Source organism: Aotus nancymaae, unplaced genomic scaffold (genome assembly GCF_030222135.1).
Source record: "Aotus nancymaae isolate 86718 unplaced genomic scaffold, 86718_ANA_hifiasm-v0.15.2.pri h1tg000040l, whole genome shotgun sequence".
NCBI classification, from domain to species: Eukaryota; Metazoa; Chordata; class Mammalia; order Primates; family Aotidae; genus Aotus; species Aotus nancymaae.
The window spans coordinates 104,979,227-105,003,686 of NW_026988454.1; the positions used below are offsets into that span (position 1 = coordinate 104,979,227).

Below are 24,460 nucleotides of genomic sequence, written 5' to 3' on the forward strand. Positions count from 1 at the left end.
TAGCCAATTGCAGCTGCTCAATAAATGGTTACTTGGCTGAACTGTTCGCAGTCCTTTTTGTACTGTATGTTCATAGGGTCATTCCTACCAGAGGACTAAAAGCTAATCTTATGATTTCTCTGTTCACTTTCAGTGCCAAAAAAGATTTAGCAAGTGACTTCCTGCCTCTAAATATTATAACTTAACATACTATTTAAACAGAGGCCTTCAACAATTCAACCTGGAGGAAATGGTCAGGGTGAGTTCTACAGTAGATAATTTTAATCAGCTATCTGTTCAGACAGGTATGCCCACTAGTAAGGATATATTAATGATAAAATTTGCACCCTTACTTTAGAAAAATCTGCTTTATTCATTGATATGAATGCCACTGACATAACACTTCCAAATATAATTTGCCAAAATTTGAGACAGAAACCACAGACAACCCTTCACTTATAAAGTAAAACATTTACTAATCACATGCTTCCAGCCTGAAAGACTAGATTTAGTAATCCTCAAAAGGTGATGAATTTAGTCTCTATCTCAGTAGTAAAGAGCCAACATAAAACAAGTATCACCATAAAAACACAGGAGCAGGCTGAGTGATGTAGAATTTGCTAGTCCAAGATAGTTGGCTCAGCTTGAATAAATGGTCTTTTCACTCCGTGGAAACAAGAAAACTGAAACATCATCCAAGTCTGCAATCAGAGACCGCACAAAAGTTAGATGATCAGAGCCAATCTAGAGAGAAACTGCCTTTTCTTCACAGAAACAGGAATTATGATTTTTAAAAATGTTTTTAAGAATAAATGCAAATTTATTTCATTTCTGCTGGATTAGTTTCACCCTATTTACTTATTTTCCCAGATTTATTTTCTTCACTCCATTGTTTTTTTTTTAATATATTGTTGTTTTTCTAGAATTCCTTATCTGGCTACTTTAATCCACAGTGAATGTTTTCAAGTGTTGACTACTTTGATAGAATTTTAAAAATCTAATGTGATCATCAAAAAGATGTCTAAAGATATTACAAATGAGGTTCAAGACATGCTATCCCAAAATATGGCACTTTGGCATTTCAGGAAGTAGCAAAGGAAGAAAAATCAGTCTCATGATTGACTCTCCTCCCCTAAAGCAGGTTATAAAACCTAGAAAGAATTCTTTGACCTCCCTCTGAGTAAGAACTTCATTCCAGAGATGCCCCAGAGGAAAGAAATATCCTTATCTTTGAAGACACAGGGATACAGAGAAGAATATGAACAAATAGGCCTTGCAAGGTGGTCCCCAATTTATTAGATTATATCCCTTTTATCTTATAATACTTCCCCATGACCAGTTGTCATCAAACCAAGCATAAAAATAGTTTTTCCTGTTTATTCAGGTTTCCATTTCCTTATGAAGGTTCCCATGTCATGTAAAACCTATATTAAATAAATGTGTATGCATTTTTCTTATTAATCTGTCTTTTGTTATAGGGCCTCGGCCATGAACCTAAATATCTTTTCTCCCCTACACTACTTGTAACCTAGTAAAAATATTATCTGCAATGAGTCTAAGGTTTTTAAACTTTTAATTAATTAATCAATTTTATTTTTTGTAGACAGGTGATGTTGCTACGACGCGCAGGCGGGTCTCAAACTCTTGGCCTTAAGCAATCCTCTGTTCTGGGCCTCTCAAACTATTGAAATTAGAGGCATGAGCCATTACACCCAGCAAAGTCTAGGGTTTTGAAGAGCTACCAAGAAGACTACAAGATATAACTCCTTAATCCTATAAATGTTAAGAAATACTTAGCATTTTTATATAAATATTTAAATATTTTTATATATTGATATATTTCAGAACATTCCTGGGTGTATAAAGGTTTAGAATTGTCTTATATTACTAGACTATACCTTTTATCACTTATAAAACTATAACTTTGTCCATTTTAATACTTTTCTCCTTGTACTGCACTTTGTATAATATTGTCATTTAAAAGGTTCTTTTAAATTCCACTTGCTGTTATCTGCACCCTCCCTCTCCATGCCCACCTTTAGTTTCAATCTTTCTGTGTCAGGACAACTTAAGCAAGCAGTAAATGAGTAATTGGTTACCCACGGCTACCCTCTAGTGGTTACTCATAGCATATTAAAATACATTTTTTTCTATCAATGTCAAAAATGAATCAAACTGTACAAAAAGAGACAAGATCTTTAGCACACTTTTACTTAGTCTGTCAATTATCAAATTAGCTCCAGAATAACTCTTAAACTAAATTGCTAAAGGATTAAATGATTCTCACAAAGTCACAACAATATCTTGAGATATTTCACTTATTAATTAGATTACATGTTCTTTTCTAGTCATCTAAGCATTACTACAAAACAGACAATCAAAAGAACAAAATTACATAAAAATTTTAAAGGTAGCCATAAATAATAGAAGACTATACCATGCATTGAAATGACAAATGTGATGAGCTGAAGTTTCAATTTACTGTGACAAGCCAGGTTGTTCCTGTACAATTTCAAGGACGAAAAAAATATGGATCTATATCCTCCTGTTGTAAGCAAGGGTTTGTTTCTTTTCTAAAGGTCAGGAACCAATAGTTCACACTTGTTGAGACTAAATTCCCTAAGGGCTGCTTCTGAAGGCGATCAAGAGAGAAATGTATCCAAAAAAAAGCTACATCAAGAATTAGAAAAAATGTATGTTAGGTGACAGACGGCTAATTTATTTTTTTAAGCAAATTTACAAGGCCTTTTGGAGATGTGGTTGATTTCAGGACTGAGGAAGGGAAAATACAAGATGAGTCGGAAGCATCTTGTGGTGCCAGAGAGGATGTGCTCAAAAGGAGGATGCAAGTGTGTCAAAAAAGCACAGGAACCAACGTGAAAGAGCTCCTAGTGGCCAAAGCTGGAACATTTTGGACAACAAAATCAACAACAAAGACTGGATTATAATCCATAGAATAAAATATATATCCATGAATGTGCACCAACATAAGTAACTGAAAAACAAATGGAGGGGGGGGGAAAGGACAGCTTTTCCTCACAGAAAAATTCCAGTAATAAACATAGATGGAATGAGGGAAACAGAAAATAACCTTCAGAGCACCTTAGTGATAATACTTGCAGGCAAGATCCATGGAGGGATGCCAAAAATCAGTGGGGGAACAGGACATTTACATAGTCTAAAAGTATGTCCCCCAAGATGTTCTGAGGAGAACATAGTAACTCTACAGCGGAGAAACCCAGCAGATAACACTTTAACCACGTGATCAAGGTTAATATCACCAGTAATAAGTTATCATTATAAATAAGTGTTGGTATCACATGCCCTTAGAGGGATACGATCAGAAGTGAATATCATGCCTGTCCTGCCAAAAATGCATAACCTCAATCTAATCTAATCATGAGAAAACTTCAGACAAACCCAAAGTAACCAGTATCCTTCCAAAGTATCAAGGTCATGAAAAGAGAAGAAACGACTGAGAAATTGTCACAGACTAGAAAAGGTTAAGGAGACATGACAGCTAAATGCAATGTGGAGTCTTGGATTGGATCTCGGAACAGCAGAAGGACATTAGTGAGAATAATGGTAAAATGTGAATAAAGTCTCTAGTTAACAGTATTGTACCAATGTTAATTAGTTGATTCTGACAGGTGAATAATGTTTGTGCAAGATGCTAATATTAGGAGAAGCTTGGTGAAGAGTGTATGTAACTCTTTGTACTATTTTTCTAACTTTTCCATTAGTCTAAACTTTTTTCACAAATAAAAAGTTTCTATCTGGGCATGGTGGCTCATGCCTGTAATCTTAGCACTTTGGGAGGCCAAGGCAGGTGGATCACTTGAGGTCACGAGTTTGAGACCAGCCTGGTCAACATGGTAAAACCCGTCTCTACTAAAAACACAAAAATTAGCTGGGCCTATGCAGTGGTGGGCACCTGTAATTCCAGCTACTTGGAGGCTGAGGCAGGAGAATCACTTGAACCCGGGAGGCAGAGGTTGTAGTGAGCCAAAACCGAGCCACTGCACTCCAGCCTGGGCCACAGAGCAAGACTCTGTCTCAAAAAAAAAAAAAAGTTTATGTACCAGGCAATGACCAAGTACAACACAGATTACCTAATTTGATTCTCCTAACAACTCGGCAAAGGTAGTATGAATATCCCTATTTTACAGCCTAGGAAATTGAGACTTCAAAAGATTAAGTGAAACGTTCAAATGCGCACAGTAAGATGTTGTGTCAGGACTGAAACCTTGTTATGACTTGTTCAGTTCTTTTAACCATGTTACCATGAGGATGCACACAGGCATGTATTCACCCAAGAAACAGAAGTAATCTCTTCTAAAACTAGAGTAAAATTTTAAAGTGGCAGCAATGCTAAAAAACAGCAGAGGCTATATTTAGAATCTAGTGGCAATTTTCAATTTGCTTAAAATATGCAGTTTTGGGGAAACATGCTTTTCCATCAAAAAGGCAAATTTCTGTATATTTAAATAAAGCCATTTAAATTTACTGTGACATCCAGCAAGTCTTATAAAACTATACAAATTACAATATACTGCTATGCTACCCAATATGAAGTATGAAAAAGATGAATTTGTAACAAAGGTCATTTAACTTCAATAGGCATAGTTGTTTTATTACATAATTCAAAGATACCTAATACAGATAAGAGGGGAATTTTCAGATGTCTTAGTGTTTTTTTCCTTGCAACTTGCAACATTAAACCATTTACCTACATAAACACCATATAAATATTTAATACAAAGAAGGTGCATATCAAGCCCTATAGAAATATCTGAGAAATAAAATGTTCATGACGGAAAAGAAATGCTTCCCCCTTTTCCCTTTTAGTAATACGTTACAGGCATCACAGTAATGACAGGTTACTTCACTTTGTGAATTATGATAAAGAATCAGAATTAAGCCTCTAAACAAAGTGGTTCCTTTCTTATAACCAAATGTAACTGAATTAAATTATTGATGGACTGTGTTCTCTGCAGTGCAGGAAGACGGCTCTACCAAGGGAGAGCTATGTAAACTTCATTGTCAGGCTTCAGGTTATCTGTTTACTTCTGAACTTTAATGTGATTTATCATTAAGAAACTGAATTTGTTTTGCCACACTATCCCCCCTTTGAATGAACTATACACTGGAAACATGCTAATAGAAAAAGTAGATAAAACAAATTGCATTTTTCCCCAATTCTACAACCTAAAATTTTTTTTTAAAGCACATAATTTTAAATGTTAGAAGATGATTTAAATATCCTAACAAATCTCTCACATATTTATTTATAGGAATTTAACTTAAAAATTAAAATATCGGCCTGGCTCAGTGGCTCATGCCTATAATCCCAGCACCTTAGGAGACTGTGGTGGGAGGATAACGAGGTCAGGAGATCGAGACAATCCTGGCTAACATCGTGAAACCCCATCTCTATTAAAAACACAAAAAGTCTGTAGCGAGTTAAGCCGACTGGGTTCCTTTCCTCATGGGGGCCCAGTGTGCAATGGCTGCAAACAGCAGCTTCCTTGATAGTGTATGCAGCCTGTTTCTTGTATGGGTTGCTCTAGGGGACCTTGGAGACAGGCCTTCCAGATGTATGTTCATGTGTCTCACCTTGCACTACCCCAATGTAGGCTCCAGACAGGCATGCGAGGTGCCTTTGGAAAGCCCCAGGGCACTGTGGCCAGGGTTCAAATTGGCCAAGTGATCATGTCCATCCGCACCAAGCTGCAGAACAAGGAGCATGTGATTGAGGCCCTGTGCAGGGCCAAGTTCAAGTTCCCTGACCACCAGAAGATCCACATCTCAAAGAAGTGGGACTTCACCAAGTTCAGTGCCGATGAATTTGAAGACATGGTGGCTGAGAAGTGGCTCATCCCAGATGGCTGTGGGGTTAAGTACATCCCCAATCGTGGCCCTCTGGACAAGTGGCGGGCCCTGCACTCATGAGGGTTTCCACTGTGCTGCCCCCTTGTAATATGAACCAATAAATTTACTTCCTGCCCAAAAAGAAAATAAACACACACAAAAAAAATTAGCCGGGCGTGGTGGCACGCACCTGCAGTCCCAGCTACTTGGGAGGCTGAGACAGGAGAATCGCTTGAGATGGGAGACAGAGGTTGCAGTGAGTCAAGATCCTGCCACTGCACTCCAGCCTGGCTGACAGATTGAAACTCCGTCTCAAGAAAAAAAAAAAATTAAAATATCAATGGTATATTATCATAAGCATGGCTAAAAGAACAGTTGGGAAAAATAAACTGAGTGCAGACTAAATCAGACAATTTAGGCTGGGTGTGGTGGCTCACGCCTGTAATCCCAGCATTTGGGAGGCTAAGGCGGGTGAATCACCTGAACTCAGGAGTTTGAGACCAGTCTCGTCAACATGGTGAAACCCTATCTCTACTAAAAATACAAAATTAGCCAAGTGTGGTGTTGTGTGCCTGTAATCCCAGCTATTTGGGAGGCTGAGGCAGGAAAATCGCTTGAACCCAGGAGGCGGAGGTTGCAGTGAGCCTAGATCATGCCACTGTACTCCAGGCTGGGCAACAAGAGCAACACTCCATCTCAAAAAAAAAAAAAAAAAAAATCAGACAATTTAATACACTTTAAAATGTATCAAAAGTTTTGAAGTCTGTAATATCTTAATCAAAAAAATACAGATTGAATTAAAATGAATATTAAAACTACCTATATTTTATATATCAATTCTCACTCCTCAAGAGTAAATTTTCCACCCACTTGGTCATTACCTTATTTCTTTTCACAATATCATTTAAGTATGTAGGAATAGTTAACTTATTTATATTTGGTGATGGCCAGCTGAATAACAGAGTCTCTCCACAGCAAATCTAAAACTCCAGTCTAGGTCTGTTGATTCCCTATCCAGAGCTCATTTACCGAATCATAACACCTCTCAGCTATTTACTATGTGTAGTGAAGGATACAGAATGGCTTGTCGCAATGCATTAGAAAAAGCAAATACAACATAGTTGTGTTCAGCAGTCTAACAGCCTCCGTTTTCATGTCTGGGTACATTTTACAATTCAACAGATAAAAATCACTATTTAGTGTGATAGAAATTACTACCTTATTTATTGACTATTAACTTGACAATGAGAAAGAAATGAAAAGATGGATCTTGGGCTAGGTCATACATTCATGGCCCTTCTAAGCCCTGATTTCAATCTACAAGGCAGGAAGAAAATGTAAGCGTATTGTTTATCTACCAGGAGACTGGTCTGGTCCACGTTATGTTTGAGGAACGTAGAGAGCAGGTAGTTGGGTATACCTGACTCTAGGGGAAAGAGAGCAGTCTGGCTGGAGGCTCTATGAGAATGCAAACTCTGGGAAAACAGGGATTTGGCCTATTTTGTTAAGTTCTATACTTTTAAGCACCCACAGCAATGCCCAGGACATACCAATAGCTCTATAAATATTAGATGGAGCTATGTGATACTGCCATGACATTGTACTATTTTTGATCTACATTAACAGCAACTTCATATGATTCCACCTAATACCTACTGAATAAACGATACACTGTAATTTTTCATTTCACAGTCTCTCCTCTGGGCCTGAGCTAAAAAAAAAATTTTCTGCTTTACTGGAAAAAGTAGAGCAGAGTGGGTAGGGGATCCTGAAGTTGGTCCTTGCTCCTTTTCAGACCCCTAAGGTCTCAATCTCCCTCTTTCCTGGCTAGTACATTACACACACACCAAATATTCATTGTTGGTGGTAATGATGACAGAAATTACCTTTTCCTAATATTTCCTATAAGTAATTATTAGAAAATTAAAATTAGCCACTTGCAAACTAGTTGACTTTAAATAAATTTACAATACTTTTCTCAGTACTGTTACTGGGTACAAGGTTCTGATCGTGAGTTGTCCAGGTCCGTGGCACATTGAACAAAGAAATGAATAGCATGCACGAACAAGCAAATAAAGTGTAGATTTATTGAAGCAGGAGGCAATAAAACTGAAAGTACACTCCACAGAATGGCAGTGGCCCAAGCAAGTGGCTCAAAAGCCCTGGTAGCAAAGTCTTCTGGGGTTTAAGTACCCTCTAGAGGTCTCCCATTGGTTACACCCTATGTAAATGAAGGGCTGGCTCATGCCAATTAGAGGCCAAAGTGAACTGGTCCATGGCCAATCAAAGACTGGCTAGATTGGCACCTTACACAAAAGAAGGTCTTAGAATGGACCAGTCATATGCCGGAGTGCAGGTTTGCCTCATGGCCAATCAGAGGCTTGCAAGAATAGGCACCTTATGCAAATGAAGTCCTAGAATTTAGTTACAAGAAGTTTGCGTGAATTGGCCTTAGGTTCCCTGCCTTAATAGCTCATTCTCCTGCCTCACTACTAGAGTTATCATTTTATTGCTAAACATTCTGAGTAATAGGAAGATTATTTCTCCAATGCCATAGCAGAAGAGTAGATCTCTGCTACATAACTATGCAGAAACACTATGTATGTGTGTAAGGATGTTACTATGCTATTTAATTACATTAAGGGATATTTCTGCCCATATTTGTCTTTCTATGTTATATCACATTTAGAATCTTCCAAAGAAAAATCCAACTGCTTATAATTTTACTTGAATAGATTATCACATGAAACAACTTTTCTCCTGAAACACACACATACATGCATATATAATCCTTAAAACCTTTTATGAATGATCTTTAAATTACCATACTGCTATATAAAATTTCCATAGTAGTTCTCTTTTTTGGTTTATCATGTCACAAACTGAATATAAAATAAGAATTATTTTCTATTCTGTTTTATAAAGAAATGCTGTTCCTGAAGAACTTTAATATATATTAATTCAAACTTAATCATTTAAATGGAATGGCTATGCAAATCTGAGCTCTGACAGGATAACTTTCAGGATCACAACTCCACTAGCCAGCTCACATGTAGATGAATTTTCTTTAAAATTCAAAAGCTACCTCTGATGTCCTATAATAATAAAACAATAATGGGAAACACAACACACGTTTCTCATTATTGTTCTATCATTATAGGACATCAGAGGAATAATAATATTTTGATATGCAGCTTTAAAGAGTAATTTGTTGAATAACAATAATCCCCAAGTCAAGTTGATGTATTAATTTGCTTCTAAATAAATCAAAGTATAGGCCAGGTGCAGTGGCTCATGCCTGTAATCCCAGCAACTTGGGAGGCCAAGGGAGAAGGATCACCTGAGCTCAAGAGTTTGAGGTTAACCTCACATACAGTGATGTTACTCTATGACTGTGCCACTGCATTCTATCCTGAGGGACAGAGTAAAACCCTGTCTCTAACCAAAGTAAATAAATAGGTAACTAAAGAAAAGCACAACATCACTTTTGAAACTTAAGTAGCAGCAGATAATGAGAGCCCTTTCCCAAGCAGCTACAACATTAGGTGATTTGTAAAAAGGCTAGAATTTGTTTTACCTTATACTACCAAACAATTCACATTTCACAAAACGTGCGGCTCTGGCTTGTTTAAACAATGGATGTACCCCCATCACATGATCTGGTCTCTCTTTCTTAGTTATATTCATCCAATCTGGACAGTGAACTGTGATGGCAGGGATACCTCTCTATTCCCTTAAATCTCTCTGCTTTATGCCCACTGTGCTTGATAGTGAGGATCTTCAAAAACTATAAATTAAATTCCACAAGTTTGCACACAAAATTGCATATAAATGTGTAATGTACTATTAAATCTCAATTCCTTAAAGGTTCAGAGGATTATTATCTACTCTTCCCTTCTGTTATGAAAACATCATGTCCCACAAACCTGCAAAATTAAGCTACCCAACCAACAAGCGCAAGCTGTTTAGCTCTTAAATTGAGGTGACACAATGTGCAAAGGAAAGTCACCTTAATTCCACTAAGGGAAAAAAATGCACTAAAACCCATCTCTCTGAGCTGAGCCTTCATTCAATATTGAAACAAGTAATCTCAAATTCCATGGTTTTGGCTGCTGCTCAACACTATTCTATTCAACTGAGGATTGAACAAAGCAAAATAAAAAGGAGCTTTAATCTGCCTTTTCTTCTTTTTTTGCTATACTACATTGACAGCACCTTGTTCATTAATTAAACTTTTTCTTCCCTTATAGAAATAGACTTTAGAGTACTATACTGGACACTGAGGAAGCAGGTAAGAAATAAAAAGCATACATTTAAAAATAAATCTAGGATTTAAAAATTGTAGTTGGAGATACAAAATATTCATAAACAATAAAACAAATACAGAGAAACATTTCAGCAAATACAAAGTAAGATGTTAAGTATTTAACACATACAGGGGTTGACACAGAGGCAGAACTAGGAGTGACTAGGGGTTCCTCTCACAGATTTTACATCAATCAAGACAGCTTCATCTTGATGACTGAAACAGTTCAGGCGTCTTGCACATTTTCTCTCATCCACTAGAGGTAGGGTTATAAATTTAAGTCTTTGGAGACTATGAACCCAGTTAATAATGACTAATTTGCCAAATTTGCTGGAACCCTCAAAAATAATTTTTGGTTTTGTGAGCCTGACTTGTGCTTCTTACATAAGAAGAGAACGCAATCACTGTTGGTTTTTTGTTTGTCTGTTTGTGACAGAGTCTCGCTCTGTCACCCAGGCTGGAAGTACAGTGGCACTGTCTCAGCTCACTGCAACCTACACCTCCTGGATTGAAGCAATTCTCCCACTTCATCCTCCCGAGTAGCTAAGATTACAGGCGTACACCACCACGCCTAGCTAAGTTTTTGTATTTTTAGTAGAGACGGGGTCTTACCATGTTAGCCAGGCTTGTCTGGAAATCCACCCACCTTGGCCTCCCAAAGTGCTGGGATTACAGGTGTGAGCCACTACACCTAGCCTTCACTGTTTTTTTTTTTGTTCTGTATAATAATAGGTATGGTAGGGAGGTCATGAATTAAAAAACATAATTCTTATTCATTACCTTACTGATATGAAGAAACTTTTGCTTTGATAATAATTTAAAGAAGATATGCCATTTCTAATTTGCCATCTTAAAGCTCAAAATAATAATGTAATAAAATTCTAAGTTAATGCAAAATCTTTTGAAAGAAATGACAGGTGCTCTAAAGGGAAATTATTAAAAGGTAAAAATGATGAGAAAATGCTTTTCATGTATTTTCTATTTGGGTTTTAGATACCTCAATATGAGGGAATGAGAGGAACACAAGCATTCTTTACTGTTTTATCATTATGTAAATCAAATAGATTTTCTTTTCCAATAAAACGCTATGTGTAAATTGCCCCTGTGCATATCTTGCTGGCAAAAAAAATTATAGGAATGACACCAATTTCATGTAACTTTAATTTTAAAAAATGTGCCTCAGCTTTACAACCTGAAGATAAAGAAAGTTTACACACTTTCTTGAAGTCTCTCACTAAAAACTGATAACCAGTGGAAACTTATCTTCTCATCAGTCATAGAATAGTGATTGCAAAATTCAAATTAAACAATAATCTTGAATGCAGAGTTCAAAATATGTGATTTACTGTTTGCCAAAGAAAATTTATTTCCTAACCATAATAATAGTTATCACTTATTGAGGGCTTACTCCTTTCTAGGTGCTGTTTTACATATATTATGGCTGCTTTACATCATGGAAAGCCACTTCATATATTTTTATTAGAATCCCCAGAAAAGAATCCATCCTTTCAATGTTCATTTCCTGAATATTTGATAACACAATCAGAAAAATTATCTTAATGTTAGAAAAACAGTACTGTTTACATATATGAAGAGAAAGCCAGCAGCATATAGAGAATTGGGATAGCCAAGATTATTATTGATAATGAATAGGAAAATATAATCAAGTTAACGAATTCTAAAAGGAAATTAAAGACATTTGCTAATTAGGTGATCATAAAACAAATGATAAAATTCATTTCCTGCTCTGTGATACTGACAAGGCATCAAATTAAAAAGACGAAACAAAGGCATTTGGCTTTCATTATAAACCTATATAAAACAGCACAATAAAGAGACCTATACGCAGCTCTTTCACGTCAGTTAACTTAGATTTCTACCACTTTTTTAGACAAGTGTTTCTATTACCTTTCTTAAAGATATCACCATGGCTCAGCAGCTGCCATGATAAGTTAACAAACTAAAAATATGGTTTCTCATGCACATACAATTCATTTCCACATCCACAAAGAAATAATGGGCAAGAATAACTAATAAAGTTAAACCGCAAAGGGTAAGAACTAAAATAAAAACTGAAGGTTGATGAATTCACCTTAGAATTCATAGGCAGAATATAAACCTCAATATGTGTTTTCCTCATTCAGTTATACTTCTACAACTTTATGTTCAAATTCTATTTTCAAAAAAGTCTGAGTAATGAGCATAGATGATGGTATTCAAGGAGAAAAGAAAGATCGTAAGTAAATCTAGACTTAGAATTGCCTTTTTGTAGTTATCAGTGTTTTGGTTTCAAGAAAAATCAGTATTGTTTACTTAATTTTGTAACAATTAATTTTTAACCAATCCCATTACCTAAAAAAAATTAGAAAATTATGCTCTCCACAAATGTCACTTACTGTTAATATCTTTTCCTACTATCAAAAGAGTTCATTTATTGTGCTCGCTATGGCAGCACATATACAATAGGGCTCATTTACTTCCTTTTACATTAACATGCATAAAATAGTATCTGTTTTAACTATCAATAAATTCTTTAAGTAAATTAACAACAGCTACCACGCAAAGAGTGCCTATATGTGCTTAGTAGTATGTCAGCACTTGACAGACATTATCCCTGCTCCTTAAAAGAACCCATAAAAAAACAGAGATTATTATTCCCATATACAAATGAGAGCACAAGACAGGCCTTAGGGAAGGTATCTGGACCAGAATGATAAAATGAACATGTTAAATCTTAACAGACTCAAATAATCATCACTGTACTCCTTCATAACCAGTATAGCTCACCCTAACTTTGGTGCAATAGCAGTCTGAATTTTAGAAAGAACTTCCACTTATAAAAAACTTAACTTAAGTCTTGATCCTCATCAAAAAGCAGTCATTCTTTCTTTCCCTTAGTTGGGGCGAACACAAGAGGCCCAGAGAAGGTAAAAAGCTTTCAGAGCTCCCAAGGAGGGTGCAAGGGCCTGGCCTGTGGCCTTTAGCCTTTAGATTCAATTTTTTCTTTCTAATGCTCAGGCTTCAACCGGCATAGCTGAAAGCACATGCATTTGTAGCAAACTACCTGGTGAGGCACACCCCCTTTAAGTCTTAGATAGCGCTCCAATCTTTACATTTAACCACATGGTTGCTCACCATTTTTATTATTCCCTTAATATCGTCGTATGAATAGAATTTTCTATACAGTTTCCTTTATTTGACAATCAAAACTGTTAAAATAGAAAAGTCATGATTACTGCTTCTACTTTTATTCTGTTCTATCAGAATATTCTGCAACAGTGTTTCATTCTCAAATACAGAAATGCTGGGGCATGTAGTGAACAAGTAATACTGAAAAGCTGTTTCAAAGAATAAATAATAAATAGTGGGGGGTTTCCCCATAAAATATTGACACTAAGAAGCCTGCAAACCTGCAATTCTTCAGATGGCAGCTCCTCCTACCTCAGATTAGGTGATGTAATCTCATGTAAACAATGAGGGGAAAAGACCAATAAAAGAAGGTTTAGCATCTTCACAGTAACAAAACCAAGTTACTCATTGCATTTGGTGACATAATAACAAATGACAATATTGGTCATGGAAAAATGTATTTGCCTACCTGTCCATCTAGAAAATTGAACTGGGCATACCCACTCTGATTTATGTGGTCAAATACAAAGCGTTTTCAAATACTTGGAAAATTTTTAAATAATATAGACCATATATTTATAACGCAACTGTCCTTTTGAAGTATTTTTTTGAGTCATACTCAAAAAGTCAGATACTTTTTGACAGCTCAGGAAATATATAGCAAAAAGCTTTTCATAATGTTGTACAACAAATCAGACGAGAAATGCCTATAAACAAACAGAAACAGTCTAAAACCAAATGCAGACACACACCTTCACTCACATTTTAAGATGTCAACTATGAAAAAATAATGCAAAATTATAGTTATAGGCAGACTTCACTCCAGTACTTCTGGAAAAATACAATTTCCCTTGCTCTTTAAATGATGAAAAATAGCCTGCTAAAAGGATCTTTTAAAATATGTCTATAAAAAATCTCCTCAAACATGACTAAGATGTGATTATAAACACAATTTCAATCAAGTGATACTATCTATAACTCTAGCAAGTAGCTAATGAAAAACAGGGAGAAAAGGCAAAGGGCATTTTGCTTTTTCACGTACTCCACAGTAACGTATTTTATGTCCTAGTGAATATATGGCAGTACATTTGACAGCTTTTCCTTCTGCACTTGGGGAAAAGCTTTAAGACTCCAAAGAAAAGTAGAAATCCTCCCCAACTTATGATGGGGTTATGTCCTGATAAACCCATCGTTAACTTAAAAATATCATACATCAAAAAATGAATTTTAATACACTCAGCCTACAGAAAATCACAGCTTACTTTAAACATGCTCAGAACAATTACATTCGCCTACAGTTGGGCAAACTAATCCCACACAAAGCTTATCTTACAAATGCATTAAATATCTCATGTACTATATTGAACACTGTAGTCAAAGTGAAAAACAGAATGGTTTTATATCATAAAATCAAAAAATGTTAAGTCATCAAGAAATTCAAACATAAAAAAATCTAAAACACATTCACATTTCATACATCTTCTCAACCACTCTCTACAAGTTTATGATTATTACAGTATTTCTTTTTTTTCTAATCCCCATGTTGATTAAAATTACAATATTTGGTTTGGATGGCTGGTAGAAGTAAAGGTATAGCCATGAGATAGTTTTATTTCTGAAAGGCAAAATGGTATTGAGTACTTATTATGTACAAGGCATTGTACTAAGCACTTTCTTTGTGTTAACTTTATTTAGTCCTCATGGCAACCCTTTAAGACAGATACTATTAGGATCTTCTTTTCACAGATGAAGAAACTGGAGCACAGAAAGGTTAAGGAAACTGCCAACAATCTGGTTACAGTTGCTAAGTTGCAGAGCAAGTATTTGAATCCAAGCAATTGTATTTCCAAGCACTTAATTGCTCTGAAAACTGTATCTGCAGTTTGTCAGATGAAATTACCTATTCTTTCCTGAATTTATACAGAAAATAAAACAGAAAAGGGGCTTATCCTACATCATCCTATTTCTCATCCCTTAACTTCTAAAGCTATACATGAAACAACAAAGAACCTGTTACGATGTCAATTCACTGAGTCCTATTGGCACTGCATCAGAAATAATTAGAATTGGTATCAAAAACTTATGTTTGATTCTGAGCTATATAGGGTACAAAGTTTATACGTTTGGGCAATTCATTTAACGTTTTTGGACTCAATACTAAGCTATAGAATGGAATAAAAATATTATCTCCCTTATTAATTGTATTTCTGAGGAAACCAAACCCTTAAGAAAATTTGGAAATGTTCTTTACAGAAGAGTGCCAGCCAATAACTTTAGCAATAAAAATAGTGTAAGTGATTTTGGAAAGATCATTCAAGAGACAAACCATTACATTAAAAGTTGATGAACTTTACAATGGAGGGTTCAAACTACTGCTACCCACTACGCTTCCTATGTGACACAATATGAAAAAGTATCACTTATAAAAGATCCTCACCAAAAAGCTCGTGCCTGAATCTACGTAAGTCTTTAGAGCTAATTTCATTTACAAATAGGATATACTGTAATGAATCAAACGACACCACAAAAAAGCAAACAAATAAATCCAAATGTGAAACATCTTATAGAACTGGCTCATTTCTTCAAGTTAATGGGCTGAAAAATCAAAAACAAAAAAGGATGGCAAGAGGAAAGGAGAGCTAAGTAAGGGATTACTAAAACATGTATGAGACAACAGCCAAATCTAACATGTGACCTCACATAAATCCTAGTTCAAACAAACCAGAAGTAAAAAAAAAAAAAAGAAAGCAAAATTTTTGTTAAGCAATTGGAGAAATCTGAACATGACCTGGATATCTGATGTCACCAAAAATTATTGCTAATTTTGCCAAGTCATAAGACAATAATACTGCAATTATGTTAGGAAGTGTCTATTTTTTTTTTAGAGGTACATACTGCCTATACAGGCATCTGTGATGGTTAATTTTACATGCCAACTTGACTAAATCAGAGTACCCAGATATTTAGCTAAACATTATTTTGGAGTGTGTCTGGGTGTCTCCAGATGAGACTGGCATTCGAATCAGTAGATTCTGTAAAAAAGACTGCTCTCCCCAATGTGGGAGGGCAGCACCCAATTTGTTAACAGCCTGAATAGAACAAAAGGTGAAGGGAGAATTCTCTTGTCTGCCTGACCGCATGAGCTGAGACACTGGTTTTCTCCGACGCTTGGACTTGGACTTACTGGCTCCCACAGTTCTCAGGCCTTTGGACTGAGATTGAACTACACCACTGGCTTTCCTGAGTCTACAGCTTGCCGACAGCAGATTAGAACTTCTCAGCCTTCATAATCATGTGAGCCAATCTCTCATAATAAATCTCTTTATACAGAGAAAGCAGCATATGACTTAGTCAGAAACTTGCTTCCAAAACAGTTAAAACACAAAGAATAAAAAGGGATACATAAATAAATAAATAAAATACAGAAAATACAGGTAACTGTTTAGTATGATGACAGAAATGTGAGAATTTGTGTTTGTATACATTTGGAATTTTTCATAATGTTAAATTTTTTTAAAGTATTTTCTCTCGCTTGTTTCATAAACTATATGATGATCATTAAGAAAAAGTATATAAAAGTAGCTAAAACACATGTCAGGTATTAACGTCAGTTTGAAAAAAGAATAAAGAAAAAAATTTAAGGAATCCACATTCTAAATCAGGAGATGGCCAGTTCACAGGCCAAATCCAGACAGCTGCCTGTTTTTGTGATAGTAACGCAGGTACGTCTATTTGTTGAAATACTGATGGTTGCTTTCATGCTACAACAGCAGAGTAAATGCAATAGAAACCACATGGTTCATGAAGCAAAACTTATTTACAATCTGGCCCTTCAAAGAAAGTTTACTGATTCCTATTATAAATTCCACATTTTTACTATTATTTAAGAGAAAATTTAGCCTCAAAACATTTTCAGATCCTTTCTTTTTAAAATTTACCAAGGATTTTTCCTATCTAGCTTCTCACAAATAAAAACAAAGCTACCTACAAAATAGGGGCTGGTAGCCTTATAAGTTTTGACCTAAAGTGAATAAATCATTTCATAGCTTCAGGGTAGCTACTTTTCTATTAAAAAGCCTATAATAAAAGTAAACAAACCAAAAAAGCGAAAAGGTAAAAGAAGAAAAATTGTAATTTCATATTACTATTATTATTTTACTTCAAGTTCCCTGAGTTTAATAAAATAGCCAAAGGGAAACAATATATTACATGTTTCAATGCATTCCAATCAAAGGATGTTTTTTATTTGGAGAGAGAAAGACAAAGGAACACAGACACACACAAGGCTGGAATTTCCTCCATGTCAATCCAGTGAAAAACACTGTAAACCTATGGGCCATTTTTTTCTAACTATAAACTGTATATTTTGGATTAATAGTTTAAACACATTATTTGGCAACCTTCAACTTAACGTACATAACCTTCAGGTACACCCATGAGCTGATTAGTAATTTAGGGCTTGAGAAAAGCAATGTTTCAGAGGGAAATGGAGACATGAATGAGTTTAATATGTAAGTACACTAGCTAAAGGGCATAATTAAAACTACATCACTCCTTTAAATCTACATAATTATATCCCAAAGACATTCTCATTAGTATCTTTTATTTTGCCACTAAACCAGAAAGGACTTCATGTCTACATGGTTGGGAAATACATATAAAATTTAAAAAGCTAAGGCTGGCTAGATGCGGCAGCGCACACCTATAATCCCAGCACTTTGGGAGGCTGAGGTGGGTGGATCACTTGAGATCAGGAGTTCGAGAAAAGCCTGACCAATACGGTAAAACCATGTCTCTACCAAAAATACAAAAATTAGCAGGCGTGCTGGTATATGCCTGTAGTCCCAGCTACTCGAGAGGCTGAGACAAGAGAAGTGCTTGGAGACAGAAGAATTGCTTGAACCCAGGAGGCGGAGGTTGCAGTGAGCTGAGATCACACCACTAGACTCCAGTCTGGGTAACAAAGCGAGACTCTGTCTCCAAATATATACATACATACATACATACATACATACATACATAGCAAAGGCATATACAAGTCAGATAAAGTGCTCGCAACATTCAATGACTGGACTTCCCTTTTTAAACTAATATATAAAATCTGCCATTAAGTAATATATAAATCTAGTCAACCATCATTGCCACCACAATATCAGTTAGGTGACCTTATGCCCCAAGTTTCAGAGGGGAAAATAACCAGAAAGAATTAACAAACTATTTTTAATTTTAGAAGACAGAATGTGGCTTTTTCTGACAGTAACTCAACTGAAAATCTCTACTAACCAGCACTTCCTTTACTATGCAATGATAATTGATGTTCCTAATGATCAGCCTGAAGCATGTTCCAAATCCTGAAGTCCATTCTAAATGATTAAAAAGATTATGTTCCGTATACTTCCAATAGTGAGTACACTTCATTATATTCTCATTACTTTAAGATTAGCAACATATTTAGGATATGTAAGTCCATCAAGAGGCTGTTCTCAAAATTAGATATTCACAGGGGCTATACTGAAAAGCTCTTAATATTATGGTCACTTTACTATACATAGGGGAGAAAATCACCTCTCTCAAGACATGAGACATGAAACTCTACAGGGTATTAAAAGAGTCTGTCCTAGGACTTGAAGAAATTTTAAATCCCCTTTTTGGGGAAAAAAAAAAAAAAAAGGCCCAAACAGTGGCCATTATACTCTCTGCTTATAATGACACTGATCAAATCTTCTGAGACAGAAGCTGGAGGAGGAATTAGGAAGCTATTGCAATAATTAGGTAAGAGATAGTGATAGTGTGGACCAATACTGTGAAAGTACAAACTGGATGATGATATACTTTCAAGATTGAGCCAAAAAACTTGCCGACAGCATAGGTATGAGAGAAAGGAGTCAAAGCCTATATACATCAAGGTTTTTAACCTCAGCAACTAAAGCTATGGGCCTGCCATTGTCTGAGATGGGAAAGACTACAGAAGGAGTTGATTTGGGGCAGAATGGTAGTCAAAGAGCTTAGTTTTAAGTACTTTAAGCCTGAGATACCTCCTAAGTATTACATTGTATACTGTAATATAGTCTAGAACATAGATCATCTATAGAGGCACTTGGATATCTGGGTCTAGAGCTCAGGGAGAAGACTAGACTGAAAATATGCTATTAGGAGTCATCGGCATATAGATCTATGTGAAGCCACAAAAAAGGATGAGATTACCTAAGGAGTGTAAATATAAAGAACGAAGATGTTTCCTGGAGCGCTAAACTATCTAAGAAGAATATAATACCAGCATTCCTCATGTTACTGTGCCACATTTTACTGTGCTTCATAGAGAGTGCATTTTCTACATATTGAAGGTTTGTGGAACCCTGCGTCACACATGTCTATCCATGCCATTTTTCCAACAGGATGCTCACTTCGTATCTGTGTGTCACATTTTGGTAATTCTCGTAATATTTCAAACTTTTTCATTATATCTCATTATATATATTTTATTATTATATCTGTTTTGGTGATCTGTGATCAGTGATCTTTGATGTTACTAATGAAACTGTTTTGGGGTGTCACAAACCACACCCATGTAAGAGAGCAAACATAGTCGATAAACGTTGTATGGGTTCCGCTGCTCCACCAACTGGCCATAACCTTGTCTCTCCCTCTCTCCTCAGGCCTGTCTATTCCCTGAGACACAAAAATACTGAAATCAGGCCACTTAATAACCCTCAGGCCAATTAATAAGGACTCTAAGTGACCAAGTGAAAAAAAGACTTGCACATCTCTCACTTTAAATAAAAAGCTAGAAATGATTAGGCTAGTGAGGAAGTCATGTGCAAAGCAAAGATGGGCTGAAAGGTAGTCTCTTTGAGTCAGTTAGCTAAGTGAGATAGGCCGAAAGTTAAGCTTCTTGTGCCAAACAGCCAAGCTGTGAATGCAAAGAAAAAGTTATTAAAGGAAATCAAAAGTGATACTCCAGTGAACACATGAATGATAAAAAAGCAATACAGGCTTCCTGCTGATGTGGAGAAAGTTTGAGTGGTCTAGATAGAAGATTAAACCAGCCACAACATTCCCCTAAGCAAAAGTCTAATCCTGAGGAAGGCTCTAACTCTCTTCAGCGAAGGCTGAGAGAGGTGAGGTAACTGTAGAAGTAAAGTTTGAAGCTAGCACAGGTGGGTTCAGGAGGTTTAAGGAAAGAAGCAGTCTCCATGACATAAAAGTACAAGGTGAAGCATCAAGTACTGATGGAGAGGCTGGCGCAAGTCAACCAGGAGAACTAGCTAAGATAACTGATAAAGGTGGCTATACTAAACAACAGATTTCAATTTACATAAAACAGCCTTATATTGGAAGAAGACTTCATCTAAAACTTTCATAGCTAGAAAGGAGAAGTTAATGCCTGGAGTCAAATGACAGGCTAACTTTCTTGTTAGGGGCTAATGTAACTGGTGGCTTTAAGTGGAAGCCAGTTTACCATCCTGAAAATCCTAGGGCCCTTAACAATTATGCTAAATGTACTCTGCCTGTGACCTCTAAATGGAACAAACAAAATGTGGGTAACAGCATATCTGTTTATAGCAGAGTTTACTGAATAATTAAGTCCACTATTGAGATCTAGTGCTCAGAAAAAAAGAATTTCTCACAAAATATTACTGCTTCATGACAGCGTACCTAGACACCTAATGCTTTGATGACATGTATGATCAGATTAATGTTTTCATGCTTGTTAATGCGACATCCATTCTGCTGCCCATAGATCAAGGAATAATATTGACTTTCAAGTCTTATTATTTAAAAAATATATTTCATTAGGATATCATTCCCATAGATGGTGATTCCTCTGATGGATCTAGGCAAAGTAAATGGAAAACCTGGAGAGAATTCACCATTCTAGAGGTCATGAAAAGTATTTGTGACTCATGGGAAGAGATCAGTGTATCAACATTAACAGGAGTTTGGAAGAAGTTAATTTCCAGCCTTCATGGATGACTTTGAGGGGTTCAAGACTTCAGTAAAGGAAGTCACTGCAGATGCGGTAGAAATATCAAGAGAACTAGAATTAGAAGTGGAGCCTAAAGATGTGACGAAGCTGATTCCTGCAACATCATAAAACTTTTTAATGGATAAAGAGTTGCTTCTCATGGATGAGCAAAGAAGGTGGTTTCTTGAGATGGAAGCTATTCCTGGTGAAGATGCTGTGAACACTGCTGAAATGACAACAAAGGATTTTGATTATTACATAAACTTAATTAAACTTAATTTATAAACAGCATCAGGGTTTGAGAGGATAGACTCCAATTTTGAAAGAAATTATGTTATAGGTAAAATGCTATCAAACAGCATTGTATGCCACAGATAAATCTTTTGTGAAAGGAAAAGTCAATCGATGCAGCAAACTTCTTGGTTGTCTTATTTTAAGAAATTGTCAGAGCCACTCCAGCCTTCAGCAACCACCACCCTGATCAGTCAGCAGCCATCAACACCAAGGCAAGGCTCACCAAAGGCTCAGATGATCATTACTATTTTTAGTAATAAAAAATGTATTTTTAAATTAGTTATCTACATTGTTTTTCTAGACATAATACTACTGCACACTTAACAGACTGCGGTATAGTATACAGATAACTTTTATATGCATTGGGAAAGCAAACTGTGTGACTTGCTTTATTTAAGTTTTATTGTGGTGGTCTGGAACAAACCCCACAATATCTTCTAGGTACTGCCTTAGGGAAGTTGAATACCTATATCTATGTTGTCTAGGATCTATCCTGTCAAGCATCCTATGTACGCTTCTAAACCAATTCTTCAATTATTTTAAATCAGCAAGTAAATTTATCTTTGCTGAAAATGAGGAAAGATGGTTATTGTGAAATCAATCAAATGTAACCTTGACCTGAGTAGGTCCTTAAATACAATTTTGAGAAAGGCATAACTAGCTGTAGATAAGAAGTGCAAGGTAAAACCAAAAGGAAGACTGCACAAATTTACTAGGATAGGTAAGCACTGAAGTCAAGGAAGTCAACAGTTCTGCTTGGATGATGACACAGTACTGAAGGGTGACCCAAATGATTTCTGCAATAATAACTTCCACAGATTCAACTTAGACAACTGAAGCATGCTACCAAAAATTCAAATATTCAAAAATGTGTGATAAACATAAAAAGTTTGAGAGGCCTTGATCTTAAATCTTTGTATCACCCCAAAGCCCAAACTTTTTTTTTTTTCTTTAAGAGACAGGGTGTCACTCTGTCTCCCAGGATTGAGTGAAGTGGCATGCTCATAGCTCACTGTAACCTTGAACTCTTGAGCTCAAACCCATCTCAGCCTCCCAAGTAGCTGAGACTACAGGTGTGTGTCACCACACTCAGCTAATTTTTTTATTTTTTGGAGACAGGGAGTCTTGCTATGTTGCCTAGGCTGGTCTTGAGCTCCTAGGCTCAAGTGATCTTCCCACCTCGGCCTCCCAAAGCGCTGAGATTACAGGTGTGAGCCACCATGCTCAGTCCCAAAATGTATCTCTTTAATGACTACCTAAAAGTTAGCATCTTGGCAATGATTAGAAAACTGAACCCTGAAGACGGCTCAGCACTCTCAACCGACTTGCTTTGGATACCTGACATTTTAAAATAAATACAAACACACGTATAAAGGAACCATCCATTTATATTTTCTAACTTTTCTCTATGTATTAAGAAAGATAAAGATCACTAGACAGCAATGAAATCAACCTGTAATTTCTCAGCATCCAGCAGGAATACTTCCACTGAAATTTAATAACATGCTCTCAGCTTTTACAAAGGTTCAATATAAGACTCTCCACTTGAGTAATGGTTCTACGTCTTCAGCCAACCCATGGTTTAAAAGGTCCTTTATTACGTTACCAATAACCTTTATATAAACACTTCACAGATCATAAAATACTCGTGCATCCAAATTCTGTATATCCAAATCCTACCATCCTTCAGGGTTCAATTCAAATATCAATTTCTCCATGAAGCCCTGAGTCTTCTAGGTAGATACAATATCTTACTCTTGAGCTTGTTCTTCTACTATACTTACTACTTTCTATGTCATATTAAATAAGAACTTAGGGGAGGGCATTTTATTGACCATTTGCTATGTATCAGACACTGTGCTAATAAGCGCAATACTACAAGTTATTAACATATGTAATCTTCATATCAATCTCATCATTATCCTTATTTGAAGGATAAGAAAACTGAAGTCCAGAGAGGCGAATTTAATCAAAGTCATATGGCAAATAATTGGCAAATGAGGTCAGGGCTCTGGTTTGATTCCAAAGTCTACATTCTCCCCACCACACCACTGTGCCTTCCAAAATAAGTTGAACTGCCCTCTGAGGAGACTAATGTCTATTTATTTATTAAGTTTTGTGAAATAACTCTAAATATCCAATACTTACTTGAATTTAAACCTAACAAAATGTAGTATATGTCCCGAAAGAGGTTATTACTAATTACAAGGGCAATTCAATAGATATAGTAAAACACAAGTTGTAACAGTCTAGTATAGACTATGTTCCTTGAGGTCAAGAATTGTATCTTTTTTTAAGTTTGGGGTTACATGTGCAGGTTTGTTATATAGGTAAACTAGTGTCATGGAGGTTTACTGTACAGATATTTCATCACCCATGTACTATGCTTAGTACCCAATACTTTTTTCTGCTTCTCTCCTTCCTCCCACCCTCCAACCTCAAGGAGGCTCCAGTGTCTGTTGTTCCCTTCTCTATGCTCATGAGTTCTCATCATTTAGCTCCCACTCATAAATAAGGACATGCAGCATTTGGTTTTCTGTTCCTCCATTAGTTTGCTAAGGATAATGGCCTCCAGCTCCATCCATGTTCCTACAAAAGACATGATGTTGTTCTTTTTATGGCTGAATAGTATTCTATGGTGTATATGTACCACATTTTCTTTACCCAATCTGTCACTGATGGGCACTTAGGGTGATTCTATGTGTTTGCTATTGTGAATATGAACATTCGCGTGCATATATCTTTATGGCAGAATGATTTATATTCCTCTGGGTATATACTCAGTAATAGCATTGCTGGGTCGAATGGTAGTTCTGTTTTTAGCTCTTTAAGGAATTGCCATACTGCTTTCCACAATGGTTGAACTAACTTACACTCCCATCAATAGTGTGTAAGTGTTTCCTTTGCTCCACAAC

At 36.1% G+C, this 24,460-nt stretch overlaps 1 protein-coding gene and 1 non-coding gene across 5 annotated transcripts in view; one reads left to right on the top strand and one right to left on the bottom strand.

The window, feature by feature from the left end:
• Window positions 1-24,460, bottom strand: part of PRIM2 (DNA primase subunit 2) — a 462,179-nt gene that overhangs the window by 58,104 nt on the left and 379,615 nt on the right. The gene's annotated exons all lie outside the window — the stretch shown is intronic.
• On the top strand, window positions 5,433-5,567 carry LOC135268561 (small nucleolar RNA SNORA70). Its single transcript, XR_010336866.1, has one exon. It is a non-coding gene; the product is annotated as a small nucleolar RNA SNORA70 (small nucleolar RNA).